Source organism: Ranitomeya variabilis, chromosome 4, assembly GCF_051348905.1.
Source record: "Ranitomeya variabilis isolate aRanVar5 chromosome 4, aRanVar5.hap1, whole genome shotgun sequence".
Taxonomy (NCBI): Eukaryota; Metazoa; Chordata; class Amphibia; order Anura; family Dendrobatidae; genus Ranitomeya; species Ranitomeya variabilis.
In genome coordinates this window covers 774,106,600-774,112,632 of record NC_135235.1, presented here as the reverse complement: position 1 = coordinate 774,112,632, position 6,033 = coordinate 774,106,600, and positions in this window count along the sequence as shown.

Genomic DNA, 6,033 nt, shown 5'->3' with positions numbered 1-6,033 from the left:
CGCATGTGTGATCCCGGCCTAAGGGCTCATTTCCACATGCGAGGCACACGTCCGTGTCTCACATGTGGAAACCAAGCTCTGGCGCCGGCACTTTGGAGCGGAGGGTGCAGCTCCATGTGTTCCTATGAGGCCGCACGCTCCACTCTGGAGTGCCGGCGCCACAGCTTGGTTTCCACATGCAAGACACGGACGTGTGCCTTGCATGTGGAAATGAGCCCTAAGGGCCCCTTTCCACTTGCGAGAAAAAAAACGGCACGTAATCTGGACCGAAAAAACGGATGTAACGTATGCGATTGTCATGCGAGTGCAATGTGATTTTTAATCGCATCATCCGTTTTTTGTAATCGCATCATCCGTATTACTCTCCGATTTTTACGCACCGGTGTCCTTTGAAAAGCCGGTAATTCAGTGCTGTGTACAGTAAAATCACACTGACAGGTTAAAATAGAATAGATATATACACATAGAATGTGCATATATACATATATATATGTCAGTGAGACACCTATATATGTATATTTATATTTAATGCAGCGCTAGATAGCAGAAAAGCCGGTAATTCAGTGCTGTGTACAGTAAAATCACACTGACAGGTTAAAATAGAATAGATATATACACATAGAATGTGCATATATACATATATATACACTCACCGGCCACTTTATTAGGTACACCATGCTAGTAACGGGTTGGACCCCCTTTTGCCTTCAGAACTGCCTCAATTCTTCGTGGCATAGATTCAACAAGGTGCTGGAAGCATTCCTCAGAGATTTTGGTCCATATTGACATGATAGCATCACACAGTTGCCGCAGATTTGTCGGCTGCACATCCCAAAGATGCTCCATACAAGGCAGGATGGATCCATGCTTTCATGTTGTTTACGCCAAATTCTGACCCTACCATCCGAATGTCGCAGCAGAAATCGAGACTCATCAGACCAAGCAACGTTTTTCCAATCTTCTACTGTCCAATTTCGATGAGCTTGTGCAAATTGTAGCCTCAGTTTCCTGTTCTTAGCTGAAAGGACTGGTACCCGGTGTGGTCTTCTGCTGCTGTAGCCCATCTGCCTCAAAGTTCGACGCACTGTGCGTTCAGAGATGCTCTTAGGCCTACCTTGGTTGTAACGGGTGGCGATTTGAGTCACTGTTGCCTTTCTATCAGCTCGAACCAGTCTGCCCATTCTCCTCTGACCTCTGGCATCAACAAGGCATTTCCGCCCACAGAACTGCCGCTCACTGGATTTTTTTTCTTTTTCGGACCATTCTCTGTAAACCCTAGAGATGGTTGTGCGTGAAAATCCCAGTAGATCAGCAGTTTCTGAAATACTCAGACCAGCCCTTCTGGCACCAACAACCATGCCACGTTCAAAGGCACTCAAATCACCTTTCTTCCCCATACTGATGCTCGGTTTGAACTGCAGGAGATTGTCTTGACCATGTCTACATGCCTAAATGCACTGAGTTGCCGCCATGTGATTGGCTGATTAGAAATTAAGTGTTAACAAGAAGTTGGACAGGTGTACCTAATAAAGTGGCCAGTGAGTGTATATATGTCAGTGAGACACCTATATATGTATATTTATATTTAATGCAGCGCTAGATAGCAGAAAAGCCGCTAATTCAGTGCGGTGTACAGTAAAATCACACTGCCAGCATAGCTCCCAACCGTACCTCATTGTGCGGGATTGTCCCGGATTTGATTCTTTGCCCCGCTGTCCAGCGCAGGACGCTCTCATCCCGGACACAGCAGGAGAAACTCCGTCACACCCCCTTTTGTTAGGTCACTCCCCTTCCCCATGTTCCTGAGTCTCCAGCGTCACTATTCAGAGAGGGAGAGAGAGGGGACACTTCTAGTTTGAGGTACGTAACATCCGAACACAGCCTGGGTGCCGGCGGCAATGTAAGCAGCAGACCAGTGTGAGTGGACTGGAGCTATTAATGCCTGGCTAGTGTAATCGTGCGTGGAATGAGTGGGGCTGAGCAGGGAGGGATGGACACACTCACAGCCTCCCTGTTTGCCTCGGCTGCTCAGTGCTCACTGCTGTGTTATTGCAGAGCGACAGATGCAGATCAGTGAGTGAGTAGTCGATGTCACAGATCCATGACTCACTGACACTCCAGTCAGTGAATTTCAGAGGAGGAAGCTGCAGCTCCCTGGGAGAGGGTGACGACACGACGCTATTGTGGCTGCTTTTTTTCCCCACGCATAAAAGGGCTAAGCCAAAGCCCCTGTGACAGTCTGACACTGTATCATCATGTGCTATAATGAGACAGCAAATCATGGCACAATTAAGGTGTGTGTGCGAGGTGTATGGAGCGGAGCCGTGTGTCTATGAGGTGTATGCAGCGGAGCCGTGTGTATGAGGTGTACGGAGCGGTGCCGTGTGTGTACGAGGTGTACCGAGCGGAGCCGTGTGTGTGCAAGGTGTACGGAGCGGAGCCGTGTGTGTGCGAGGTGTACTGAGCGGAGCCGTGTGTGCGAGGTGTACGGAGTGGAGCCGTGTGTGTGCGAGGTGTACGGAGCGGAGCCGTGTGTGTGCGAGGTGTACGGAGTGGAGCCGTGTGTGCGAGGTGTACGGAGCGGAGCCGTGTGTGCGAGGTGTACGGAGTGGAGCCGTGTGTGTGCGAGGTGTACGGAGTGGAGCTGTGTGTGTACGAGGTGTACGGAGCGGAGCCGTGTGTGTGCGAGGTGTATGGAGCGGAGCTAAATGTGTATGAGGTGTATGTCGCAGAGCCGTGTGTGCAAAGTGTAAGGAGCGCAGCCGCGTGTGTAGGAGTAGCTATGTGTGGCCATTATATGGTACAAAGTACCATGTGCGGCCAATATACAGTATGGAGCATCATGTGCGGTCATTATACCGTATGGAGCATCATGTGCGGTCATTATACAGTATGGAGCACCATGTGTGGTCATTATACAGTATGGAGCATCATGTGCGGCCATTATACAGTATGGAGCATCATGTGCGGTCATTATACAGTATGGAGCATCATGTGTGGCCATTATACAGTATGGGGCACTGTGTGGCCATATTTTTTGTTTATAATTATTGTATATGAAACAGTGTGATCAGCAGTGCTAAATGGGTGTGGTTGGGACGTGGATATGGGTGTGACTAGTTATGAATGGGTGTGGTCAGAGGCGTGGCCTAAAATTTGCCGCGTTGCGCGCCGCAAACTTTGTCCCTCTTTCCCGTCTTCAAAAGTTGGGACGTATGCACTGACAGGTTAGAATAGAGTAGATACATACACATAGAATAGGTATACATACATTTATACAGTATATGTCAGTGAGACACCTATATTATTATTATTATTTATTGTTATAGCGCCATTTATTCCATGGCGCTTTACATGTGAGGAGGGGTATACATAATAAAAACAAGTACAATAATCTTAAACAATACAAGTCACGACTGGTACAGGAGGAGAGAGGACCCTGCCCGCGAAGGCTCACAATCTACAAGGGATGGGTGAGAATACAGTAGGTGAGGAGAGAGCTGGTCATGCAGCGGTTTGGTTGATCGGTGGTTACTGCAGGTTGTAGGGTTGTCGGAAGAGGTGGGTCTTCAGGTTCTTTTTGAAGATTTCGATGGTAGGCGAGAGTCTGATGTGTTGTGGTAGAGGGTTCCAGAGTAGGGGTGATATGCGAGAGAAATCTTGTATACGATTGTGGGAAGAGGAGATAAGAGGGGAGTAGAGAAGGAGATCTTGTGAGGATCGGAGGTTGCATGTAGGTAAGTACCGGGGAGACGAGGTCACAGATGTATGGAGGAGACAGGTTGTGGATGGCTTTGTATGTCATGATTAGGGTTTTGTACTGTAGTCTCTGGGCAATGGGGAGCCAGTGAAGGGATTGACAGAGGGGAGAGGCAGGGGAATAGCGGGGTGACAGGTGGATTAGTCGGGCAGCAGAGTTTAGAATAGATTGGAGGGGTGCGAGAGTGTTAGAGGACTAGGGTTTTTGCAGATTCTTGGTTGAGGAATGAACGGATTCGTGAAATATTTTTGAGTTGAAGTCGGCAGGAAGTGGAAAGGGCTTGGATATGTGGTTTGAAGGAGAGATCAGCGTCAAGGATTACCCCGAGGCAGCGAGCTTGTGGGACTGGGGAGAGTGGGCAGCCATTTACTGTAATGGATAGGTTCGTTGGGGGGTCACGTGAGATGGGGGAAAGATGATGAATTCTGTTTTGTCCATGTTAAGTTTCAGAAGTCTAGTGGAGAAGAAGGATGAGATAGTGGACAGACATTGAGGGATTCTGGTTAGTAGGGAGGTGATATCTGGTCCAGAGATGTAGATCTGTGTGTCATCAGCATAGAGGTGATACTGAAAGCCATGAGATTCTATGAGCTGTCCCAGGTCAAAGGTGTAAATGGAGAAGAGCAGGGGCCCAAGGACTGAACCTTGTGGGACTCCGACAGATAGGGGGCGAGGTGAGGAGGTGGTGTGTGAGTGGGAGACACCGAATGTCCGGTCTGTTAGGTATGATGAGATCCAGGATAGGGCCAAGTCTGTGATGCCAAGGGATGAGAGGGTCTGTAATAATAGGGAATGGTCCACTGTGTCAAAGGCAGCCGACAGGTCGAGGAGGAGGAGGACTGAGTAGTGTCGCTTGCTCTTGGCGGTTAAGAGGTCATTGGTGACCTTAGTTAGGGCAGTTTCAGTGGAATGGTGTGACCGGAAGCCAGATTGTAAGCGGTCAAAGAGGGAGCAAGAAGAGAGATGGGAGGACAGTTCAAGGTAGACGTGTTGTTCCAGTAGTTTGGAGGCATAAGGGAGAAGTGATATAGGGCGATAGCTAGATACAGAGGATGGGTCAAGAGAGGGCTTTTTGAGGATAGGTGTGATGGAGGCATGTTTAAAGCTTGAGTGGAAACATCAGTTGTTAGTGATAGGTTGAAGAGATGGGTTAGGGTTGGGATGAAGACTGTGGTGAGGTTTGGGATGAGGTGGGAAGGGATCGGGTCAAGTGCACAGGTGGTGAGATGCGATCTTGAGAGTAGAGTGGAGAGTTGATCTTCTGTAATGGTGGAGAAGTTGGTTTTGAAGGTGGGAGGGCTGGGAAGTCGGGAGGAAGGGCTCTGGGGCTTGTTGACCAAAACTGTCTCTGATGCTATCAATCTTCTGCTTGAAAAATGAGGCAAAGTCTTCAGCGGAGATAAGTGGGGAGGGAGGAGGTGCTGGGGGACGGAGGAGAGAATTGAAGGTGCTGAATAACTGTTTAGGGTTGTGAGACAGGGAGGATATGAGAGATGAGAAGTAGGTTTGTTTAGCTGTGGCGAGTGTGGTCTTGAAAGTAGTGAGGAACTGTTTGAATGCGATGAAGTGCTCGTTGGAGTGGGATCTTTTCCATCTGCGCTCAGCTGCCCTGGAAGCTCGCCTCAGTTCTTTGGTCAGGCTGGTGTGCCAGGGCTGTCTGTTAATTTTGCGAGCTTTGGTATGTGTAAGTGGGGCAGCAGATTCCAAAGCTACAGCTATTGTAGTGTTATATAGAGCGGCAGCGTCATCCGCATTGTGTATGGAACTTATGTCTGTGAGAGGGAGGAGGGATTCAGAGAAAGAATGTAGGTCAAGATGTTTAAGATTTCTGTAGACATGGAGTAGAGAGAGATGAGAATGTGAGAAGGTTGTGGTTAGAGAGAGGAAGAGGTGAGTTAGAGAGGTTAGATAGGGAGCAGAGGCGGGTGAAGATGAGGTCCAGTGTGTGACCATCTTTGTGAGTGGCTGCAGAAGACCATTGGGTGAGGCCGAAGGAGGAAGTGAGAGATAGAAGTTTAGTGGCAGCTGAGAGGGAAGTGTCAATGGGGATGTTGAAATCGCCCATGATGATAGTGGGGATGTCCGCAGAGAGGAAATGAAGTAGCCAGGTGGTGAAGTGGTCAAAGAAGGTGGTGGCTGACCCTGGGGGGCGGTAAATGACAGCCAGTTGGAAGTTGGAGGGGGAGTAGATGCGCACAGAGTGCACCTCAAAGGAAGGGAGGGTAACGGAGGGTGGCAGTGTGATTGGGGTGAAGGAGCAGTTATCTGACAGG